The sequence below is a fragment of the Cygnus olor genome, chromosome 1 (genome assembly GCF_009769625.2).
Source record: "Cygnus olor isolate bCygOlo1 chromosome 1, bCygOlo1.pri.v2, whole genome shotgun sequence".
NCBI lineage: Eukaryota > Metazoa > Chordata > Aves > Anseriformes > Anatidae > Cygnus > Cygnus olor.
The window spans coordinates 20,300,073-20,326,648 of NC_049169.1; positions in this window are offsets into that span (position 1 = coordinate 20,300,073).

Here is a 26,576-nt window from a genome sequence, read left to right on the forward strand (position 1 = left end):
CATTTATAAGCCATTTTTACTATTCTTAGTGTCTAACGTGGAATAACATCATGCTACAGTCAGTCACCTTCAGTGAGGTTCAAATACAGCCTATTGGGATAAGTGAGGAAATGAAGTGTAGGAAAAAATACAAAAACATGTCAAATTTAGGTAGCCAAAGAAGGTCTAAGGGAGGCTTGAATGATTCTTATGAATATTTCAAGTGGGAAAGAAGTGAGTTGATGGCCCAAGGTAAAAGCTGATCATAAATCAATTTACACTGCAAATTAGAAAGTTTTCAAGAATGAAATGATTCTCGGGAACAGTCTTTTGTGGGAGCAAAAAAACAACTACTGTTAAATCATTTTAAGAAAAAAAGTTATATAATGGTAGGTAACAAGAGACTGCTCTTGGTAGCCCAAGAACAGTCTTTTGATAATGGATTTTGTAGGCTGTAGAACACAGAGCACTCCTCCATTCCCTGTTCCATGTAAAAGCAATTGGTAATTATCAATACACACCTTAGGACACTTTCCTTCATGGTAAAAAAAAAAAAAAAAAAAAAAAAAAAAAAACTGAAAATTTTGGAAATCGCTGATAATCTTGGAATTCTGTGAATGATGAAATGTTTTATAGTTTGATGGAAAAAATAAGTAAAATGAATATGATAGTGTTATCTATAGTGGGAATTACTTTGCAAATAATAGGAGTAGCATTGGTTACATAACTGGTAGCGTATGTAAAAAATGTACCACCACTGTTATGCCCTCTAACTCAGAAAACATTCATGTTTCGGTTACCTCATTACTAAAGCATTATTTTTGATCTATGTTGTGAAGGACAGACATTCGATGATGCTGAAAACATTTGAAATGATTTTGCACAAGCAAAGGATTAGAAATATAACTAGAAACTAAACTATAGTTTAAAATAATGGTAGAATTTGGACTGGTACAACACACTTCAACTTCTAACTATGCTGGAAGATTTGTGTACTTGTTCTGAAAATCTCTCACACCCATATGCACACACACCCAGAGATAACCTATCAAAATATTAGCCATTAATATTGAGAGTCTGACTTCAATCTGCAGATGCAAGGATATTTTTAGACTACAGCCTATACTTAATTCACCCTGTTGATAATAAGTGGCTTGATCCAAAACATATTCAGGCTTTCAGATAATTCAAGATAGTGAATAGCAGTCTTGACAAAGGTCCAGTATATTTGAAATTGTTTTGATGTATATGTATGATCACATCATGTGATGTTATGTATGTACCTGGAGAGCAGACACTTAGAAAGATTACTAGAATCCTCTTGCCAGAGTTTGGGCTAGCAATGTCTTAGCAAAGTAGACTGTGTAGCACAGTCAGTCTAGCTTTTATTATTATTAGTAGTAGTAGTAGTAGTAGTTTTTTTTTTTTCCCATGCTACATGCTATTATTAGGTATATGTGATAATTAATGGCTAGTGGGGTGTTACTTAACTATTCTTGAGCATACTGAAGGTTTGTCTTTAAATGTGATAACCATAGCTACCATGGTTGTTCTTCTGCTTTGAACAGTCATAGAATCAGAGAACATCCCAAGTTAGAAGGGACCCATGAGGATCATCAAGTCCAACTCTTGGCTCCACACGTCACCATCCAAAAAGCAAACCATATATCTTAAGAGCATTGTCTAAAAGCTTCTTTGAACTCCAGCAAGACTCAGTGCCATGACCACCTCCCCCGGGAACCTGTCCCAGTGCCCAACCACCCCCTGGGTGAAGAATCTTTCCCTAACACCCAGCCTGACCCTCCCCTGTCCCAGCTCCATTCCATTCCCTCGGGTCCTGTTGCTGTACCCAGAGAGCAGAGCTCAGCGCCTGCCCCTCCACTCCCCTTGTGAGGGAGCTGCAGGCCACCATGAGGCCTCTCCTCAGCCTGCTCTGCTCTGGGCTGAACAAACCCAGGCATCTCAGCTACTCCTCATACATCTTGCCCTCTAGACCTTTCACTGTCTTTGTTGTTCTCCTTTGGACACACTCTGATAGTTTTATATCTTTCTTATATTGTAGCATCCAAAACTGCACACAGTACTCAATTGCATACACACCATTCTATGTATGTTGATATCATTCTTGGATCAAACAGATGTACTCTGTTGAATTTTGTTATAGTGGGTTAAACTGCTTTCCTGAGATGTCTGTCTCTCCTCTCTGCCAAAGATTGAATTTTGAGCTAAAATTGAACAGAAAGAAGTGTTTGCTCAAAAACACTATCCCACAGCTTTGGTCAAACCTGTGGTTATTAGAGAAAAGATAAGAAGCTTGACTTTTTATTGGAGTTGGAATTATTTAGTGACTTTTATTTACTTCTTCCAAGTCTTTTACAAAGACTGTAATCTCAGAAATTCATAGGATAGTCAGATAAGAGAATAGTGTCCAAAATCGTTAAAGCAAGATTTAACATAAATTGGCTGTTATAGACTTTGAATGAAAAAGAAAACACATTACATGCATTTTTAAACTATTTTATTATAGCCTGTTATCTCTGTTAAATTTATCAATATGTGAATCAATATGTTGACATTTATTTCATCCATTACAATGAAATAACAGAACCAGAATTTCTAATAACTGGGATTAATCATAGGATAGCTCATTTCAGAAAGGACATCAGGAGTTCTGCAGTCCAGCCTCCTGCTCAAAGCATGGTCAACTTAAGGTTAGACCAACTAGTTCAGGTCTTTATCCAGTTCTGTTCTGAAAACCTCCAAGGACAGACAGAGCCTGCACAGCATCTCTGGGCAGACTGATCTACTGCCAACAGTTCCCCCCAGCTTAGCTTCATCTGCAAACCTAACAAGAGCGAACTCCACTATCTCTTCCAGGTCACTGATGAAGACATTAACAGAACAAGTCCCAGGTTAGACACTTGCGATACTCCACTTGTTACCAACCTCCATGTGGAGAATGAATCATTAACCACCAGCAGGCCTTCAATCAGATTTTTAGCTACCCATCCCTAGTTGTTCACCCACCCAGACCATAATGTTCTAACTTATCCAATACAAGAATAAATGAATGTTGCAGGACACAGCACTGAAAGCCTTGCTAACATGGTAAATGATATGCACTGCTGTGCCCTCATTCACAGACCCAGTCATATCACAGAGAGCAATCATACCAGTCAGGCATGATTTACCAATAGTATAACTATTCTGACTGTTCTCCTCCTTCACATGCCCAGAAATATATTCCAGGAAGACTTCATGATTTGCATCAGGGAGTCTCCCACTGTTTTCCTCCTGGTACGGCTGTGAGGCATAGGCTCAGCTGACTCTGATGCCTACCCAAACATGGCTTTCTTTCCTCATACACCACTGGGGCACGGAACATATTCTGTAGAATAGTGTGTAGTATAATGTATCTTGAAAGACATTCAGAGATTAAATTTGAATAACACATATACCTGAGGAAGATGCAGTTTCTTTGTGATTATTCTTCAGAATGGAAAAAAAAAATTACTGAAATAATCTAGTTATGTTGTTTTTCAGTGATTTCTTCATTTCCCTCCCTCCCCCCCATGGTTTAATTCTCGTATTTGAATGCCTGAGCAGACTATATTGACCAGGCACAGCAGAACTAGGTATGGCACGATAATCATCTACCAAATTCTTACTCATTTAATCATCTTTTAACTTCTCTTTTTTAACTTAATGCAATAAAAAGATGATTTTTTTTTTTTTTTACAAGAGTGAAACATTATTTGATGTGTGGATTTTATTAATATTAATGTGATCCTGGAATGATACATCAGCTTTAAAAAATGTAACATTTACCTGATTTTGAACTTCTCTGGGTTGGCCATGTAAGTAACAAGTTAAGCGTGACAACACAAGACAAGTGCAGGACTGATGATGTATGAGATTTTTTTTTCCTACACAGTGATTTTGTAACTATATGAAAAAGTGGTATTCACTGCTTTAAATTATAACTCTTAAGTTTTCAGATGATTCTGATTATCAATGATTTTGACTACCATAATTTCACAAAAACCAGATTCTATCATGGTAAAAGATGAAGCTTTGTGGAGTAACTGAAAACTAACCCTCTGAAAATCAGTTTATCTTATTGCGGTCTCATGTATACTTATCAATTCATGTGACATATTTGCCAGGAATTCAGAAGATAAGAGGGAAATAATCTAAAATGACATGCAGTAGCATCGATACAATCAAAGCGTCTGGGTGAAATAACGCTTCCAAATACACCTCTAAAAATTACTGAGTTTGCATATATGTAAAGATACACAAAAATAGCACAGCCATCAAGATATGACTGGTTACCTTCTAATGAATGAGTGGGGAATCATAACCAGCTTTGGAAACAGATTCAGTAACTAGTTAAACAATCAGTGTTTTAATTAGCTTAAAGGCTGTAGAAAAACATGGTTCATTGGATTGGAAAGTTGGAATGTGGAATTGCTCAAGAAATCTGTCCCAGGCTGTATGTTGGTACCAACCGTTTCCTCAAAGCTTTGTCACTTTCAGTGAGTACTTCTTACACACAACATGGAAATAAAGTCTTCTGACTCCTGTGAGGTAGTTCCATGGCAGTACCGGTCAAGTGTACAGCTCATGTTTGATACATGCTGCTATGAGGGTGAGAGAGACAGTGATATTTCAAGGTTTCACAAACCAACTCCTTCTGCCCCAAAATCCCTGGTACCGAGTACTCAGTGTCACTCGTCTTTCATAGGTAACAGGCATGAAGGAAGGCATGTTGAGACAGAAGTTCAATTCCCATGGATTTGTGGTTGCCACAGTCTTCACTAAGTTATGAGCCTTCTGGATTTACCTGAATTTACCCATGGAATTTACTAAAGAAGGAAAGCAGCCATTTCTTTCAGCTTTTGAGCTGTCCAGTGTGTTCAGTTGGAACCACAGAAGATATAACTGCAGCCTTACTTGTCATTTTTCTTACTGTTAATCATGATTTCTGCTATGCTAAAGCTACTCCTGTTTATCTGTTCTCCACCCTGACAATTCCATTTCAGGTGCAGCAGAACAGGGGAGGTATTGTTAGAGATGGGACTCAAAATAAGAAGACGAATTACATTGCTACAACACATGTTGGGCAGGGGACTGGGAAGGGCAATAAAAAATGTGTGGACTTAATGAGACAGAAAGAACCTCTGTAATTGTTTAGATGTCCTCTTGAAACACATATCACAGAATGTTGCTTGAAAATTAATGACTTATACCTGTGTTTTCCAGAAGAGTTTTAAATGTAGCTTTTGGAGTTAGAAAAAAAAAAAAAAAAAGAGTATCATTAGACTCATTTTTTAAAGTGAAATGGGAAGTATTTAAATGGCTTTTTTGACACAGCTAGCCACTTGTATGTAAAGATTTTAACTCTTCATATTCTGTAGCCAGTCTCCAAGATTAAACGTTGATTGACATCAAAAGAAGTGATCAGGAGCTCATTGTTACTGTCAGCTCCAAGAGGCTTTTCTTCAGGGTCACTATGACCAACACTCTGAACAAATGGGGTAGAATTTTTTTGTTAACCCTGAAGTTAAATATTTCCAATTTGATCAACATTTTTCTTGCAATATAAAAAATGGCTTAAAGCAAATAATACCACCTCCAGTAAATTCAGAGCTTGAGCATTTTCTTAATTAGAATGCTCTATTTCAGCAACAGCCCTGGAACCTTGGCAGGGTCCCCTGCTGGGAAGTGCATGAGATGCATGTGATTTATGGTAAGTTCTTAAAAACAATATTTCTATGAATTGATAAATTACTGCATATTTATCCTACTTTAAAATTATATCTTTTGACAATGCTCTGTAGGAAATATCTCAGCAAGAAACAGAAACACACACTTGAAAAATGGAATATGGAGTTTCAGGACCAAAGGAGAGTAATTTTTTCAGTCTCAAAGCTAGAGAGATAAGCTGTAGTAGATATTAAACCCTTTGTGAGCAACACATATCAACCTCTGCAACACCCAATTACTGTTATGGCTATATAATGAGAATGTACAGCAGTCAGTGGGGGCTTACCTGGTACACAGATCCTGAAGCTAGAATACCAAAAGGTGTTAACAATGGGCCAGCGATGCAAATAAGAGAGCTCCACATAAGAGATATAAATAAGAGATCCACACCTTTGATGGAGGCAAGAAAAACAACTGGAACAAAAGACAGTCTTGTCTGACTAAACGAAGAATTAGAATAGATTACTCTTCCCATGGCCAACTCTGATTACTCACCAGGCCTAAAACCTCAAAAGTTTGAGAAAAATGAAAGTGGCGGTTGGGTGATTTCAGATGGGCAAATGAGCAAGTGTCAGTTAAAAGCGGACCGTCCCCCTTCAACATACAGATGTTGTGCCTGGCATACAGATGTCTGTCATACAACCTGACACACAGATGTTGTGCACAGGGAAAATGATCCTGAGTCCTAATGCCACTAAACATAGCAAGTTGGCTTGGTCTCAACCAAGAAAAAAGAGGAATGTACTAGGAGACTATGGCATATAGGAAAACACAGACCAAGTAGCTCTGCTGGTGCATGTAATAGTCTTTACCCTGCGCAGCCACTTTATGGGTCTTCGTTTCTAATATAGACAGTCTTAACATATGGCATAAGGAATGGGGTCCTTTCCACTTTTCAGTTTGTGCCTTTTGCTGAATAAGATGAGATTCACTCTCATATGGAGAAAGAAATAGAGGCCAAGAGCTAAGGACTGAATGAATCTTTGGCATCTACCTTTGTAAGCTGATAGCAAAAACCAAAAAAGGTGACCCAGATCTCCTGCTACCCTGTCCATGATGCTGCTTGACATCACCCCTTTATTTTGTTCATTTTCAAAGATCACTCTTGCAAAGTAACAAGTTGCTAATAGATATTTGGTTTTGTATTGGTGACTGAGGAATAAGACTGTAGTACTGAGGTAGTCTGTTTATGAAATGTCAAAGTGCAACGCCTGGAGAGATAATATGCTTGATGATGCACTATCTAAAAAAAGATTTAAAATGACCTATAAGAGATTTATCTGAGGCCTCCAGGCAGTAAGCTGCTACTTCTGAAAATTCTCCTGCTCTGAAAATCCCATTTTAAGTAGCCAAACTATCCATATATCCCTAAGCTTGGTGGTAATACTCTTGGGTGCAGTGACAATGATTGCTCTAGTCAGAAATGATCAACTTATCCAATATGCCACTTAGAGCAGCAGCAGATGTTTCTGACTTTCAAATGGTAAGGAAATTAGTGACTAGTAAACATGATTCTTTTTGCTTTTTTGTTTTGTTTTGTTTTCCCTATACTCTAATGGAGATTTTTTTTCTCAGACATTTATTGCTTTGTGTTGATTGACTTCCTTAGAAAGGACCCTTTCCAATATAGTATCACAGGATTATTGGTTCCCCACACAGGTATCTTGGTTGATCCAGAGGTAAAAACAGAGGGAAGATGTAGTAAATTACCCTCTTCACAGTCTGTGATACAGTCTTGAGCCTTGTGATTCCCAGGGCTGAGGTTATGCTCGCACAGAATGGCTTTTGTGATACAATCTTTTCCACTAATGGCATTCAAGCTGAGACAATAAGACAGAATTCCTCTTGGAATTATCCAAAATCTCTGCTACCATCTGAATGAGGTACTTTCCAATATATAGATAACACAAACTATGCAAAAGCTGAAAGTATGACTCATTCCTCTGTTTTGTCTCCCTTGTGAACAATTCATGTAATGGCCATGGTGCAGTAGTTCTTGTGTGGTATACTTTGCTTCATTTCCCATATACTGTTCTGTCTGAGTTAGCTCGAAACTTGATACCTGAAATATGCTACCTAGTATTGGAGCACATGATATCCTTCTATGGAAATACTTATTGAAAGATGATATAGCAGAACCAGGAAGATAGTTTAGATTGTTTAATGTGATGGCATTTAGGACTTGTTGGAAGAAAGGCTTTGAGCTTGTCTTCACAAGACTCAGGATAAGATAGCACTAGGAAGTTGGAATACGGTTCAAGAACTCTCTCCATAAATTTCATAGAAGTTAACCTAGATATATTCAGATGACCAGTTTGATTCTTTACAAAAGTTTATGAGTGCAGTAGAGCATCCTGTGGATATTTGTAGTCTGTTTATCATTTCAAAACTACCTAATCCTCACTCATCATGGATCTCTGTACTATGCTGCTGAGTACTATAGGCAGCCCTCAGTCCTTCCAAGGAGCTCTGGTAGTCTTTTTAGATGTGTTGGATGGAAAGTGTATGTCAGGATATCCTGGGTTTCTGACTCTCCACATGCCTAGGGCTGGGATCTGACTGGTGTGCACCATGGTTCCTTTCTGGCTCACCTGCTGAAATTTCTTCCCCATGGAAGCCCTGCCATGGGACTGAGGAAGATGATTTATTATGGGGTCTTGTTTCTTTACAGTTTAAGGTGCAACAGACATGATCAGGTCAAGGACCCGCATTCATGAACTTTGACAAAACTTCTGATACATGATGGCTTTGACTTTGTATCTACTTTATGTTTAAATATTCTGTGGGACATTATTTCTAAAAATTCTTGCAAGCTTTACATTTTCCTCTCTTCTATTTCCCTTCCCTCCTCCCCCCTTCTAATATATATTTGTTCTTACCTTGTATATGTGCTCAGACACTTGCTTTTTCAGAGGGAAGATAGAACATCTTCTGGAAAGTGAAGCTTCATAGAAATATGTTTGCTGATTGCTTCTACCTCCTCCTTCCTTGCTTTCTGACCAAGCAATTTGTTTAGATGAGAAAAGAAATTAATAGGCTGTTTTAACCCCCATTCTCGCACCTCCCCCAAACTCATTCTTTCTATCATCTCCCTAGGGCACAAATTATAAAAGAAACTGAAAACAAACTTATTTTTTTTAGAGTGCATCTATATCTCCAGTTATTTATTGGGGAAATCTCTCATTTTAATATTGCCAACAAGGCACAGTGAAATAACAGTAATAATGTGGTTTTTGTTGTTGTTATTTTCTTCTTCTTCTTCTTCTTTCTTCTTCTTTCTTCTTCTTCTTCTTCTTCTTCTCCTCCTCCTTTTTTCTTTTTCTTTTTTTTTTTTTTTTTTTTTTTCTTTTTCTTTTTTTTTTTTTCTCTTTCTTTTTAGCAGTGGGAACAAAGTGGAGATACATAACATTTTGAGCAGAATTCCTGGGAAAATGTAGTATCAGAGAGGGGAGCAAGGAGAGCAGGACAACATCACTGCATTTTGAAATACACTAGTAGCACACTATCACTCATAGGATGTTCTGGTTTGTGCAGTGGGAGATATTCCTGCATATGAAGTTTAGATGCATAGTACACGGGGAAATTGCAAATTAACTTTTTTGCCTTCTTCTCAAGCACAGAAAAGGAACAGAAAGAATTGCAATTTTGATGCTAAAAAGATGGTAGGAAGTGTTTAACACTCCCTCTCCTTCTGGGAGGGCTCACTGCTTCAAAAGTAGGAAGCACAGGATTTACAGTAGTCTGTCCTGCTTGTTCTGAAACAAGAAAATTAGATACATTGATAGGTAGATAGGTGGACAGACAGTTTAAATATATACATACACACACACACACACACACACATATATATATATATATGTATATATTTCCCTGTAGGTAATCTTCTCAGGTCTGCAAAGATATTGGAGCTCTCTGAATTTCTTCCATTTATCAACCTTGAGCTCAGTACTTGATATTTCATCAGAAAGGGCTGTCATCTTAGGGCATGTAGCAAAACAGGTTGTAATGGAGTGCAGAGATAGCTATAAACATGGGAGCTCAAGTGTTGGAAGGTGCTGATCAGAAGCTTGCAGCACAGTATTGTGGAGTTGGTGCTAATTTACCCATCTGAGAAGGGTAAATTGATAGCTGGGTAAAAAAGGTTCCGGTAATGCTCCATGCTGGCTCTGGCTAGACAGATTTCAGTAACCCAAATATGCCATTTAAAACTTACTAGATATCTCTGCATTCCTTGAAGTCTGGAAGGTGCCTTCAACCGTTTCTTCATCTACAAAATGAGGCATCTGTTTGTACAGTATCCACCATGCAAAGAGATTATTTATGCCACCATACACCTCTTTGTAGGGCTTTCATCCAATTATTATTGACTCTTTTTTATACCTCATCACTGAAAACTTGTTACAAATTATCAGTGTAACTGTTTCCAAACTCCTACCAAATTAACTCCAATTCACGATAAAGATTTTCCTGGTTTTATTCAACTGATGACACTTTTGCTGAATTCTGAACCCATGTTTGATTATCCTCTGCTGAGGATGAAAAGTAACTCCAATGATGACATCACAACATAAATAAATACCATGTGAATGAAAAGAGAATCAGGTGATAATATGTAAAAAGATTTAATAAAATTTTAAAATTTGATTTTTTTTTTAAATTTATTTTCTGTGCAGAGGAGTATGAATCCATGTAAATACTGTAAGAAACTGAAGTGTTCTAGTGAGTCAAGCACATTGTTTTTTTCCCAGGATTTGTTATTTGCATTAAGGTATATTACTAATGCTACATAAGTCATTAGTTCAGTTTCTCCATTCAGATAAATCCCGGGAGATTAAATAAAATCTCACGGCTCTCCATTAAACAGCAGGAAACATATGGTTACAGAAATGTAGCTATATTTTGATAAATTTATCTTCTAAAGAGGCTGAAATTAAAATGATTCTGTTGGATGTATTCCCGTATTGCACACATATAATTTTACTTTGCTTAAAGTGCCTGTACAGTAAAATCTTCCCATTATAACATCCTGAATTTTGTGAACTAAGTTGACAGTGTGAAGAAAATTACTGTGTAATGACTAAGTACCTTCCGTCCATCCTGATTTATTTCTGAAACATGAGAAAAACATCACAGATGCATTCTACATTGTTCAGAGAACATACATATGCATTTAAGTCACTTACATTATACATTTTAGTGATGTAATTGTGAAATATGTTCTTTTTACATTCCTAATTATGGAGTAGAACAGATGGCAAAGACTTAGTTCAAAGTAATATATATCCATTAAAGTAAACGATGTTGCCAACCATTCATCAGTGATAGAAGAGTTTACTATTTCCTTGGAATATAATTAGGCACTACCTTGGACTGCAAAATATATTTATTTCAAAATTCAATTTCTATAGTCATTTGCTGTTAAAATTAGTTAGAAAACTGTTTCAAAGCTTGTATTATCGAGTGTAACACATTTAACTAGGCTTGTCATTTGACAGCAGGAGATCGTTTGCAGAGAATGCAACTCTGAGCAAGGACTAGAAGTGACATTTATTTTGGCTCTGGGCGTGACTCACTGTGTTTATGCTACGATAAGTTACTGAAAGCCAGTAACAGGTTGCAGTAAGGATGTGTACAGTGATGGACTTTCAGAAAAAGATCCTGAGCAGTCCAATCCCAAGATAACCCTGGGAAAGATCCCTGCTGTGACTGGTGGAAGGGCAGAGTTTCCAGTACCCACAGGCTAGCACAGGCTGGGGAGTAGCGTGCCAGGCTACATACCTTCCAAATCACTGCTTATGTCGTATTTCTGGCTGATCAGCATTCTCAGTCCCTAGGCGAAGTGCCTTATTGCTGTAGTATTCATATTTAAGAAGCAATGAGCAGTTCAGGTGCTGTGCTGTGCAGGGATGCCAAACCCTTTCTCCCTGTGCAGACAATGTAGGTAAGGAGGTAGCTCTGAACAGTGATCCAGAAGCCCTGAGAAAAATACTAATCACCCTAAAATAACTTTGCAAACAGCCATCTTTTGGCAGTTCAGTAAAAATAACTCAATTCCTTCACTTCTTGACATTTGATGCTATAGCAGATATTTAAATCTAAGTGCCGTATATCTCAATGTTTCCTTCATGCGCAGCAAGACAGGATTTTACCTGGCTCTTCCACCAGTGCATGAGGCTAAAAGGAAGCCCCTAAGCCAGACACACCAGTAAATTAAGCAGTTCAAGGGAAAGTATCCTGATACTCAATTTTCTACACCATTAAATTGCTAGTACAGCACGGTTTTGGCTTGAGCTGAATAGCATTCTCCTAAGCAGTTCTTGGGCAGAGGGCAGAAATTTGCATGGTCCAGTCAGACTGCTCACAGCAGGCAGTTTGCAAGCAGCCATTTTCTCCTGGGGGTTGGAGAAGTTGCTGGTCTCTTGGCTGTTCTCTGTTGGCTGCCTTCAGTGCCAAAGTAAGGTTTTTCTGTTTATTTACTTTGCTTGTACAGATAGCTAAGTTAGATTAATTAGCCTTAGTTACCAAATTACACACACACACAAAAATCTGAACCTTAGATAAGCAAGGGAATAATTTGTTGACATTTATAATAGACAGTGATCTATGAGAGCTTCTGTCAGAAGCTCTGTTCAGCAGCAGCACACCAACTTAACAATTTTTATTGTATCCAAAGTGCACAATAATCAGCTTGCACATGCTTACAGGGAAGCTACTTGCAGGCCTAGGGCCTTCAACACATGTTGTAGGTTGCACTCAGACCCTGTATATTTTTATAAATAGTCTTTACTTAAAAACGTCTGACGTAATCTGTAGATAACAGTTATTTTTTCCAAGCTGGCTGCCCATATGCACGGCTGGAACTAATGAACAGGCTTGAATGCAAGATTGTCTATGACGTGGTTACAAACAGATCTTTTTGCATTTAAAATACAACCTGAGCATAAATAATGTTTTCCATGCTCTGGCAATGATTTAGACACTCTGTGCATCCCTAGCTCCCTGAACTTTACATAATTATTGCTTTGTTAGAATGACTGCTGGAGAACTTTCTCGGGTTATGGGATTTTTGGTCAACCAGTGGTGGTATTTGCTCTGCCTTACTAATATGAAGGCACCTTGTCTTTGCAAAAGAATGATTGCAGGAATTATAAATCTTCTGTCTAAGTGGAAGTAATTACTGAAATGAATCAAAGCCCCTTCTGCTAATGCAGTGTTAGTGTAAATCCTCCACCAATTGTAATCAGGAAGAGTTTTGCTATGGATTTCAGTGCTTGATGGATCAGACTGTAAGTAAAAAAAAACAACCAACCAACCAACCAAACACACACACACACACAAACAAAAACAAACAAGCAAACAAAAAAAACCACAATAATAATAAGCCATGTTTTTTTTCTTTGATTGCTTATTAATTATAGACAAGAGGGGCAATAGACATGAGGCAAAGTCAATGTGTTTAATGTGAAAGCTAGTCATTACAGAGAGATCTGTTCTTATGCATGTCCAGAATCCCACAAAAGCCCATGGAGACTTCTGAAAACAGTTCCCACAGCTTTAAGGGCTGGTTGTTCTTAGTAAACAAAAATAAATATAATACAATACAATGCAACATAAAGCAAACCTATACTATACTATACTATACTATATTATACTATAAATATAATATGAAAGTTAGGCCACATAAGTTTGTATTTAACCACTCTGCTGGTATTGCTGAATTGGTGGGAGTGTTTTCTGTACCATCTCAGCTTTCTGTTGATTCAAACTGTCTTGCGAAATGCTTAAAAAATTTAATTCTTACCACAGGAAATTTAATATTACTCAGATGGCATAAGTCTCTCAGATTGCTTGTCAATCTTCCACGTTTTCATGTTCAAAACTGAACTCAACAGCCTCCAAAACCCCATTTCTTTTGTCCATTTTCAGTATCTGCAGACACCTCCCAGAGAGTAGCCTGGATCTCTTCTGTGGGTTGATGATTCACATTATGCAGGCACCACACATATATAAAATAGAGGTATATAGAATTTCCTAAGGTAAGTATATATAATTTCTTATATTACTATCACGTTTTTGGGCAGAAAAGAGAATATACTTCTCAGCAAATATAATTAGTTCTTGTTAATCTCATCTTTCTGGACAGTTTGTCATTGAGGAAGACTTGACAGACTGGTATTGTGAAAAACTTGTATGTACTCAGACCTGCAGTTTGGAAAAAAAAAGACTATTCCTGCAAAGGAATAAGCCCTATTCCCACCAAAAATGCTGTGGGAACAACAATACCAAAAACAAACAAACAAACAAAAGGAAATCCAAGTCCAACTGACATCATAGAGTCTTTTTTTTTTTTTTTTTTTTGACTCCCACTGTTTTATTATGATGATTTTGATTCAGGAGGGATGATGGAACAAAATCAACTATGGAGCATACATCCCTGTGACATGTTGTATACCCAGAAAGTCTAATTAACAGGTCTCTCTAATAGTTGACATACATGTGTATCACATATCCCACAGCTGGTGATTATGCTGCACCTATGGAACAGTGACTGGTTTGGATTAGAAGCATCTGTTCATTTATCCTTTGCCTTTAGTACTTCTTTCCACATTTCAGAAATGCCAAAGATCTTTGTGTACTTGGTCACTTTTTTCTCAGAGGACTGTGCTCACTGAAAAGCACATTTATCATACATAAGGACAGAAGTTTACTGCAGGGAAAGAGAAAATTTATAGTACTGCCTGCATCACAACAGTCACCGTTTTGAGCAACACTTTCTCAGAAAACTCTTCAGAAGAAGAATTGCAGAAATGCTAGACAAAAAGAAATTCCAAACATTATTCATTTTTCCTGTTCTATCATCATATCTGAACTGTTCTGTATTATCTGGTATAGCCAACAAACTGCTCAGATCTCTGCTGACTCATGTGCATGGGTTCTCAACAAACAACCCTCATGCAGATTGCAAATGTTACCTATCTTACTTGCAGCTTGTGTGATTTGTTATGATCTTTGTCTTTATGCTTTGTGTAAGAATTCCCAGATGTAATGGGGGAAATCTTAATTTTCAAAGTTAATTGCGGGTCCCAGAAATCCCAGAAATTAAGATTTTTTTATCAAGCCACCCACAAAAATCAGATGGATGTGGGTTAAGAAAGAGTAAATTATGGAGAGAGATCACTAAAAATCCACCATGGCAAACAGTGTCACCAAGAAATGCATTACACAGCTGAAATAAATTACAGCTTGTATTGATTATAATGGCAGAAGAACATGTTTATCAACAAACAGGAAAAGAACACTGTCCTGCAACACATTGTTCAAATATAACTGTGAAATACAGCAAGGTAAAGATAATTATGGATTAACATTGGTGGCTCTTTAAGTTCAAACCATGTAATATCAAATTGTGACCTACAAGACTGAGATACTAGATGGAACACTATATCAATAAAGGACCACAGTGACTTTTATTTCTAGTCTGCTGCCACAGAAGAGTTCTTCCCCTCTGAAATGAGTTGGTGATTTCAGGGGATTTGTTGCAGAAGAGAGCTTCTATGTGGCCAGAATCTTATCATAGGTATGCTTCACAAGAAAGACATTCCAGGTGTGTTAAAATAAAGTTAACCCTTTCCCCAGAAAAAACCTTTACTAAATATCGTCCTTTTTAGTCTGTATCTTGTCTTCATCAGAAGTGAGATTTCTGAAATTATTTCTTCCATGATCCCAGGAGAAGTTTTACTTTTTAGAATCTAAGACGAAGTGTCTCTGAAAAGAAGAAACGGGGAGAAAATACGATGAAAAGGGCTCAAGGGTTGAAATAAGTACAGGGAGATCACTCAACGATTATCATGATGGGCGAAACAGACTCAGCGTAGGGAGATTAGAGAAATTTACTGCCTATTAATAACAACCTAGAGAAGTGAGAAACAAAACAAACTAAAAACACCTCCCCATCAACCCTCTTTGACTTCCTCCCCCTGACAGATGCAGGGGGATGGAGTGTGGGGGCTGTGGTCAGTCCTTAACGCTTCGTCTCTGCAGCGCTTTCATCCTCACTCTTCCCCTGCACCAACTTGGGGTCACTCCCACAGGATGCCGTCCTTCCCGAACTGATCCTGCGGGGGTTGCCCATGGGCAGCAGCTCTTCAAGAACTGCTCCCATGGCTCCATACCACGGGGTCCATCCCTCAGGAGCAAACTGCTCCAACATGGTCCCCCACGGGCGGCAGCTCCCCCTGGACCCCATGCTCCTGCGGGGGCTCCTCTCCACGGCTGCATCCAGCCTAGGGCCTGCTCCTGCAGGGGCTCTCCGTGGGCCTCAGCCTCCTCCAGGCCACATCCACCTGCTCCACTGGGGGCTCCTCCACGGGCTGCAGCGTGGAGATCTGCTCCATGTGGGACCCATGGGCTGCAGGGGGACAGCCTGCTCCACCAGGGCCTCTCCACAGGCTGCAGGGGAACTTCTGCTCTGGTGCCTGGAGCACCTCCTGCCCTCCTTCTGCACTGACCTTGGTTCTTGCAGGGCTGGTTCTCACTCCTCACTCTCCCAGCTGCTGTTGTGCAACATTTTTTTTTTTTTCCCTTTCTTAAATCTGCTCTCCCAGAGGTGCAAACAATGTCACGTACTGTCTTGTCTCTGGCCAGCGGTGGGTCCCTTTGGGGCTGGCTGCCACTGGCCTTTATCTGACATGGGACAGCTTCTGGATTCTTCTTACTGAAGCCACACCTGCAGCCCCCCCCCGCTACCAAAACCTTGGCACATAAACCCACTACAGAAGAGTGTTTCCTTCTGTCTCTTCATGTGTTGAAGAACTCTACCCCTTCTTTGTGATTAATTCACATAGTGAATGAGTGTTAGAATCACTTGCGCTTAATTTATTACTCCAATTATTCATATATTGACATGGGGTCTGATCCTCTTAGCGTTTTATAATTTCAAAGAGATTGGTTTGTTTTCCTCCACTAAGAATGGAGCCATTGAGCCAACACTTTCTACCAACCACAAACTAAGATAGATTACATGTTTTGCCCTCTTTGGTTTTGCAGTAAATAATACAATGCTGTTCTAAGTTGGCATTAGAAAATGGGCTTTTTTCCTCTATGTTGATTAAAAGAAACACTTTGTAGGTGTTAATACATTATCAGTGTGAATCATATTACTAAAGTGAAACATTTTACTTATTAAAATTTGCCTTTATTTTAGTATAATAAGTTTTAGAATTATTTATGTTTAAATTTTCAACATTTCTGTGATTATTTAGAATAGATCAAGTTTGGTACTTATGAAATATTTATTGAAATCTGTAGAAGTTTTAGAGAAAAAATGCCTGTTAAACTAACACAGTATTTTTTTCTGTATGTATCTAACAGCTGAGCATATATGAAGTTATTAAATGCCTCAGTGCACTCTGCATGAAATTAAACTCATTCCTTGCATAACTGAGTTGAATCATGCACAATGAACTATGCCACACGTGGAAAACGGAGGTATTAAAATTCTGAAGTGTGATTGTGGTGATGAGCAAACAAAGCTCAATATAAGGAAAAAAAAAAAAAACTGTTTCCCAAATGAAATAATTTAAACCTTTTAAAAATCAGGAAAAAATCTTTTACATAAAAGGTTTGCTTCTTTGTTTATTGACTTTATATGAATGATCAGCAGTAGGACAAATATTTAATATTTTGTCAGTTTAAAATCTATTGGAAAAATAAGTAAAAAAATGCCCTAAATAGCTCAGAAATGACAGAAGAACTGACAACAAATGTTTGGTAAAAACAAAAAGCAACCAACACTCACAAACCCAGCTACTCAATGTTTCTCTCCCAACTTGTTTTACACATACCTATAGATATCATTGACTGCTGATCCTATTAGACTTTGTGCTGACTCTGTGTCTGCAATAGAATATTGGCAGGCAGCACCATATCAGCAGTCTGAAATTGCATACAGACAACTACAGAAATAAATGCATACTTTTAGTTGCAAGTTTATTTATTATGAGATGTTTATGTAACCTTATGGAAAAATTTGATTACGTTTTGTAGTCTTTCACTATGTATGCTTTAACATGCACTATATTTGAAAGTAAGGTTGGAAGTAAGTTTGACAATGCATGCTGATAACAATTCACATTAATTAATAATAATAATAACTGATAATAATTCACATTGATAATAAGACATTTGGTCCAACTCAGAGAAGACTTATTTTCAGATTAATGTAGCATGAGAAGGGATCAAGCTCTCTCTTAATATACAACATTTAGTTAGGAATAAGCAACACTAAAGACTAGCAGGTTCTTGAGAGTTTCTCAGTCTATTTTACCAACACAGAAAGTACATTGAAGTGACATGAGTAATCTTAAGCACCCAAGGCCTAACCCACAGCCTACTGAATTTAATGAAAAGATACTATTTTCTCTCAGTGGATTTGAAAACAGTTCCTTGAAGTCATTAAGCCAAATCTGACTGTTTTATTTCCTTTGCTGTATAACCAGGCCAGACTTTATATCCTTCTATATCTCACAATGTTATTAGAGAATCTGCTTGTGTAGGGCCCACTGCCTAACAAATTGAAACAAAAAATCCAAATTCAGTAATGATCTAAAGAGGACAGAGAGAGAGGGACAGGCAGAGATCATAACAGCTATGTGGAAAGGAATTTCTTGTCATATCTGATGCTGCTGTGGGGGGATGGTGGCCAAGAATTTCTATGTCCTATAATGAATTTATATTAAATAAATAAATAAAAATAAAAAGGCCTTAAATAAGTTTTTTGGTGGGAAGAAGAGTCAGGACCCTTCGAACAAGTATAGTTTTGATGTACATAATTGGTTGTAGTGAGCACTGGCACAGGTTGCCCACCCAGAGAGACTGTGGAGTCTCCATCCTTGAAAATTTTCAAAAGCCACCTGGATGTGGTCCTGGACAACCTGCCCTGGGTGTCCCTTCTTGAGCTCACGGTTGGACCAGATGACTCCAGAGGTCCTGTCCAACCTCAACAATTCTGTGATTCTGTGATTCTAAATGCATAGGCCTGATTATGCTCATACTTAAGCTGCAATTTCACTGTGGAAATAGGGAAGTGTGAGTTCATAGTCATCTCCTCCACAGCCCTCTCCTTTACATGCACGTATGAAAATAAGATAAGGATGCATTATTTAACAATGTTGGCTCAAAAATTTGTGTTAGTTTCCGGTGGAATCAGAAAGCAGAACTAAACTCATTATAATGAATCAAGTTGGTTACATTGTTCTCCATTTATATTCGTGTCTTTGGAAGAATCTGTTTCTGCCATTGTTTCTCAGATTCATTGTTTCATTTATCTTATCTGTTCCTACCCCATTCAGAGGTGTAGTGAGAACAGTGGGTTACTCTGTAGGTTGACAATAGGGATAAGGCTTGTCTTTTATTTACTGCTGCTGCATTTCTAAATCTTCACGTGCCTTGTCAGGTTCTTTTGAATTACATTTTCAGGAAAATGTTATATTAAAATGATTAAATTCCCCAAGACAGTAAACTGAATGATTGAGCTGTATGAACAAAGAGGAAATTATATAGTAGGTTAATGACACTCCCAAAAACTTAGGTGAAAAGCTAACGCAAGAGTGGAATACTAATCAGAAGCTGCTCTCTAACCAACAATTATATTTACTTGTGAAAAACTGCTTTTGCATTACATTAAATAGCTTTTTTTTTTTTTTCTGTAGCAGCAACAATTTTTTAATGTTCAATTCTTGCTAAACAATAAAAATCTTTAATCCACAATAAACCATTGTTAAGCATGAAGGAAATAAATACAGAATATTTCATGCAGCAAGCACTACTGTATCTAAGAGGGTGTGAATATGAATCCATGCTTATACAAGGGTGTGGCTGTATAAGGCAATTGGAGGCAATATGGCATTTCCCTCTGTGTCAATAGTGTACTGCTTGTTTCTAGTAGACAAGTGTCTGCACTGCAGTAACCAGCATAATATGTTCCAGTAACTGGCCCCTGTGTTGTCAGTCACAGCAGAGTGCAAGAAGGGAACAAATGTGGTGATAATTTCCTTGGCTCCACAGAGGTTGGGCCTGGGAAATGTGTGGTAATGTTTGCTGAAGCTGACGAGGCTTTAGCTAACATACGGGTTTTGTATAGAAGACTTCTGCCATAACAGTTATCTTTTGGGTACCTTCTAGAATTCTGAAGTAACCTTTTTAACAGTGCAGATATTACTGTGCTGGTGCTATACTAGCAGCTGTCAGTGTTTTTATTAACTATTACAAAGTCATCTGGAAATATGGTAGCATTGTCACTTGTGAATCATACAGCAAAATTCTATAAAGAAACATACAAAATTCCATTTAATGTCTTCTGTTGGCAAAGACCGCCAACTTGTGTGCCCTTCACAGCACACAACCAGAGCGCAACATAGTTCCCCTGATACATAATGGGGAAAAGAGGGTGGCAGATGGCGAGGGGGGGGGGGGGGGTGGGGGGGGGGGGGGGGGGGGGGGGGGGGGGAGGGGGGGGGGGGTGGTGGGGGGTGGGGGGGGGGGGAGGGATCTGGGGAATAAAGTGGGAAGTGATTTGCTGTAGATTACCAGATAATATTTATTATTGATGAGCTGAGAAGAATTCACTCATCTACTGAGTACTATTTTAGTATATCCACTAGAATATTGGATTTTTTTGGACTTTCTACAATAGTATCCTGTTAACACTTTGCATACTCTTTCTTTGTGAATTAACAGTCCTACCATATTCCATATGTGTTGTGGTTAGTGGACACAGACCAATGCTAACAGGTTACAGATTAGATCCAAAGTCCACCAACATCTGTGTGTCCCCCAAAACATTAGATGGAGCCTATTTAAAAGGGACAGGCACTGCAACTCTGTATCAGATTTAACAGGTGAGAGGAAATAGGATTTTTTAGATCAAAACCAATAAATACAGTTTGTTGTCCCTTAATGGAAAATAAAATCAGATGTTTTGTGGAGCAGATACGAAGTTCCCAACATCATTGGCCTGGACTGGACTTCTGGTCTTATAAAAGAAATTTCTGAGGACCTCATAGAAAATCCTTGGGAACAGTGCCCAGATTGTTGCAGGTTTGCTGTTTTTCAAGTTGTTTCGGTTTGCCAGATGAATTTTGCCATTTGATAAACTTCCAAGTAACTTCTAAGAAGGTAGGTGGGTGAGCAGAAATTGGGCAAGAAATCTGAAGAATTTTTTGATTTCACTGAATTGGCATCTTCCAACGGGAAAATGAATTGTTCCATAGGAGTATTTCTGATCAGCTTGTTTATTCCCTATACTGATGCAAAGAACCTTTTGGATTCCTGTTGTATATCATTACATTCCTAGAGGCCAATGCTTATTTGTGTGTGTGTACACATTTTATAGAGGATTGATATACACCATTTTAGTATGTCATATTTACAAATACAATGTAAGGCTTCTATAGCAGCAAAATGGCTTGAAGAGTAAGATGACTATAACATGATCAGTCCCCATACCACTCCACAGGAGTAGGTCAGTCCAAGGAGATACTTTTGCTGATTGTTTGCTGTTAGTATGACCTGTACTTTACCAATCATTGCAAAAATACACACCAACCCTCATTAAAGAGTCAATGATTGTATGAAACTAATTAATAAACAATTAGTATCCTTAGAAATGGAAACGGACAACGTGTATTTTTGATTTATATGAGTAATATCACACCTTATTATTGTAATAAATTGTTAATGGAAAATGTCTATATTTATAAGCACACATCTAACTAGTTCAATGTGAAAGAGATAAATATGTCAAGAAATTACACTAATTCTCTTCACTAAATATGAGAAAATGTAAAGATATGATTTAAAATGTCATACTTGCAATCAGAGCAAAAACCTTACAATCAGGAATCTGCAATAAATATTTACATCATGTCTTTTGAAGACAGAGACAGTGCAAACATATTTCCAGCAGACTAAACATGTCTGGAATAAATTCTAAAAATAATTTCCTCTGCAGATAGGTTAATTGTTGTTTTATAGTGCAGGGTTACAGCTAACAAAGTCTTTCCTGACTGTGAGCTTCTAATGTAGAGTTTTTAGATAAGCAAGTGGTTTACTGTAATAGACACATATCTGAAAGCTGAGAAGACATAAGAGCAAAACCCAGATGCTGTGGGTTACATATTTTAGTGCAAATCAAAGAGACATATCACAGAAAGTGTGTGTGTGGCAGTAAGGTGTCATTACATTACTTCCAGTTTTGCACTGGAAGGGAGAGAGAAACATCCGAGATGTCACAGAGCCAAAATTCACACGAGGCTGGAAAACACAAGTGCTTCATGGTACTGCTGAAAGCAGGGAGTCCCAGCAATGCCTTGGGGATTGCTTGTGGGAGAGGAAGAGGTGTGTGTGGAAACTCAGCACCATACTCATGTGGTAGGAATTCTTCACTGCCTTGAGGACTCCCTACAGCTCGTGTATGCCACAGAAGATGTGACTGCCCTATTTGCTTAGAGACCATATTACTAATATAATCAATCAGTTCAGGTACTTTCCCAAGTTAATATTTCCAATTTTTCTTAATATAAATAAAATATAAATATAAATATAAATATACAAATGTGTCTGGTAAAATTTCTCAGAAATAAAGGACATTTTCTGGTCATACTCACAATCTTACATCTGATGCCTGCAGATGTCATAGAAATACACTTGTTTGTGATTTCCTGTGCATATCTGTCATCTGCAGAACTATGAAAATGCCTGCCATAAGATTGTGCACTTCTCCTTTGTTCAGTGATTTTGATTCAATCTGGCATGAAAAAAAAAAGATGGAAGTTTTTCCTCACATTAAAATGTCTAGGTAATCCTTGTTAGCAGGTGTGCTGTTCATTTTTTGAAGTAATTGCCTATGACATTGCAGTAGCTTTTTCTGAGGTAAGGTGGCTTGTCTGCTTTAGAGAGTCCCTGGATTCCCATCTCCTTGCTTTGGTTTTATTCCTTTTCTAGAAGATCTGCTTTCTAGTGCTTGCATGAGTGAGTCTGATCCTGAGTAGTGCTGGAAAAAATGGAGTGTTGTCAGTAAGTTTTCAGTTATTAGGTTATTCAAGGCCAAATGCAAGATGTTGCACTTGGATCTGGGCAATCCCAGACATGAGTACAGTATGGGAGAATCTTGACGTAAGCCAGCAGTGTTTACTTCAGCCCGGAATGCCAACTGCATCCTGAGCTGCATCAACAGAGGTAGAGGCCAGCAGGTGGAAGAAGGTGTTTGTATCCCTGTACTCTGAACTTGTGAGGTCCCACTTGGAGCATTGCATCCAGGTCTGGAGCCCCCAGCACAAGAAGGATGTGGGTCTGTTAGAGTGGGTCCAGAGGAGGGCCACGAAGATGATCAGAGGGCTGGAGCACCTCTCCTGTGAAGAAAGGCTGAGAAAGCGGGGGCTGTTCGGGAGACGAGAAGGCTCCAGGGAAACCTCATTGTGGCCGTTCAGTACTTAAAGGGGGGTTATAAAAGGATGGAGAAGGACTCTTTACTCGGGTAGATAATGACAGGACAAGGGGGAATGGCCTTAAACTAAAAGACATTAGGAGGAAATTCTTCACTGTAAGTGTCCTTACCCTGGCATTGGACCTGGTTGCCCAGAGAAGTTGTGGATGCCCCATCCCTGGTGGTGTTCAAGGCCAGGTTGGATGGGGCCTTGGCCAACCTGAGCTGGTGGGTGGCATCCCTGCCTATGGCAGGGGGATCGGAGTTAGATGATCTTTAAGGTCCCTTCCAACCCAAGCCATTCTATGATTCTATGATTTTCTATAATAAGTACACCCACAACTAAGGCTGAAGAAACAAGATGTATTGCCAGACACAGGATGTATTGCCAGACATGAAGCAGAAGAACAAATAGAGTCCAGCACCTGGGAAGGAACAACTGCAAGTATCAGTACAGGCTGGGGGATGACCTGCTGGAGAGGAGCTCTGCGGAGAAGGACCTGGGGGTCCTGGTGGATGACAGGTTGACCATGAGCCAGCAGTGTACCCTGGTGGCCAAGAAGGCCAATGGGATCCTGGTGTGCATAAAAAGGAGCGTGGCCAGCAGGTCAAGGGAGGTGATCCTCCCCTCTACTCTGCCCTGGTCTGGCCTCACCTGGAGCACTGTGTCTAGTTCTGGGCTCCCTGGCACAAAAAAGACAGGGATCTCCTGGAAAGAGTCCAGCGGAGAGCAACAAAGATAATACGGGGCCTGAAGCATCTTCCCTATGAGGAAAGGCTGAGAGATCTGGGTCTGTTCAGCCTTGAGAAGAGAAGACTGAGAGGGGATCTTATTAATGTTTATAAATATATTAAGTGTGGGAGACAGAGGGATTTGGCCAACCTCTTTTCAGTGGTTTGTGGGGACAGGACAAGGGGCAATGGCCACAAAATGGAGTACAGGAAGTTCTGCATCAACATGCGAAAGAACTTCTTCAAAGTGAAGGTGACAGAGCACTGGAACAGGCTGCCCAGGGAGGTCGTGGAGTCTCCTTTTCTGGAGATATTCAAGGCCCGTCTGGACGCCTACCTGGGCAGCCTGCTCTAAGGAACCTGCTTTGGCAGGGGGGTTGGACCCAATGATCTCTTGAGGTCCCTTCCAACCCCTACAATTCTGTGATTCTGTGAAATCCATAGTACAGAAGGTCTGTCAAATCAAGGGTTTTGCCCTGTAGCTGTTTGTGAATTTGGGCAGTGAGGATACAGTAAGTTTATCCTTCAGACTGGCAGAATGGTTGTGCTGATAGGGAAAGAGTTTTCGGCTGGAGAGCAGCCAACTCAAGAGTGGTGCTTCCAGAAATACATGTATTCCAGAAATACATGGAGATAGCAGTACTTTGGGAAATGTAATCTTGGTCTGTTGGCCTCTGAAATGAGTGAAAAGTTCATTTAGACTTAGTGGACTTCGGCTAAGACCTCATAGGCAACAAAGAAACATCATGGGTATTGATGCAGAGATTCTGCTTGTTTGAGAAGAGTTGTGGCATGGCCTGTGGTTTGGATAAGACATGGTGCTGAAGGGAATGAGGTTTTGGTCCGAAGTTTGGGACATGGGAGATGTGAGATAAAAGAGGGAAATATTTACTACTCTGCGTTGGTTTTACTTTTTAATTGATCATCATATGCTTTTAAAGGAGTAGATTAAGAAATAAGGAAAAATGAACTTTGAGTAAAATAACCCACAGTTTGTGTTAAGATCTGTAATCATTTATAATAAGAAATCTTCTTACCTGTATTATTTTTCTAAATCCCTGTGAACGACAAATAATGAGGCAAAATTTACAAAATCAGATCAAAAATCAAAATTGGATCTTTCCAAATGTTAAAAGTCATTTTAACTAACAGTATATTTGTAAAATATCTCATCTACAACAAGAAAAAAATAGCATGAGCCCCATATATATATATATAAATAAATTATATTACATACAAATATATTGACCAAACAAACTTAGAAACAATGCAGTTTGTCATATGATTTTCTTTTATAAAGGAGTACTTAGTAAAGATGAATTTAACAGTTATTTTGGAAAAAAAGAAAAGAAATATTTCCATAGACAAAATTGCTGATATATTTTGCTTATTTATATTGATAAGATCATAATATAGCATAATAATTGTTATTATTTGTGAGTTTGTAATATAACATTAATATTTTTTATTCCTGTCTGTCACTGTATTAAATTTTCTTCTACTAGATTCATCAATATAATTTTATTTTTGTATATTCATTTGTGATAAGTAATGACATTCATTTGGAGTTCATGTTTTAAAAAGATTAAAAAATAATTTTTCCTCTCTAAGTCAAAGCCAAACAGAATCTTCTTTGTCTTCTTTCTTTATATTTGTAGCTTTTTCCATTACTGTTTTTAATTTGTAATGAGCAATATTTGTGCAGAGACATTTTGTTATGAAGACAGCTGAGCTCTGCCAAACATTGTCCTACTAGCACAAGCTAGAATTGCAAGAAAACATTCCAGACTGTGCCCTTTTGAGTGGCCATTTATTCCAAGTAGTGATAAAATAACTTCTTTCTAGTTGGTGTTGCATAACTTGGACTATTTCTCTACTACTCTCTTTTTATTCTGAAAACAGAAGAACAGTAATATTTTTCCCCTTCATAGTTTATATTCTCTTCTGGAAATATAATAAAAATATGAAAAAATAATTGTGTTATAGCAAATGATAAACAGTCATTGGAGAATGAATTAGAAAATACAAGATATACAAAACACAATAAAGGCATTGGACATCCATCAGCTGACTTTAGAACATCAATCTTGAATTCTCATTGGATATAATGGGAATTTTGCCCCAATTGACGAATTCAGCAATATGGCCGCATCTACATGATAGACATAATCAAAGTCCAAGTTGCATAAATAGCTGGTTTAATATAGTCGTATTGTTCTGCTTTTTTTTTTTTTTTAATTGTGATTATTATTGTCATTATTTTTTACTATACCCAGTGGAAGTGACAATGGCAAGATAGCATTGCTTTTCATAATTGCAGTCCTGCAGACAGTTTGATATACTTTGATACTGGATGCAGTTCTGTTACAAAAATATATATAAATCCAGACTATTCATAATTTCTAAAAGTATCTAAATATATATTTATCTCAAAACACTGGACTACTTGCTGCTGATTTACTGTAACAGGCATCAGTTGAGAAAATTCGTGATTTTCTGTTGAACATAATTGACTGATTTATATTAGCTGTATACTGGATTGACCAGTATGACATGAATGTTCTTTCATATCTTTCCACTCATCTTGTTCTGGTGACACAGTGGTCAGTTGAAA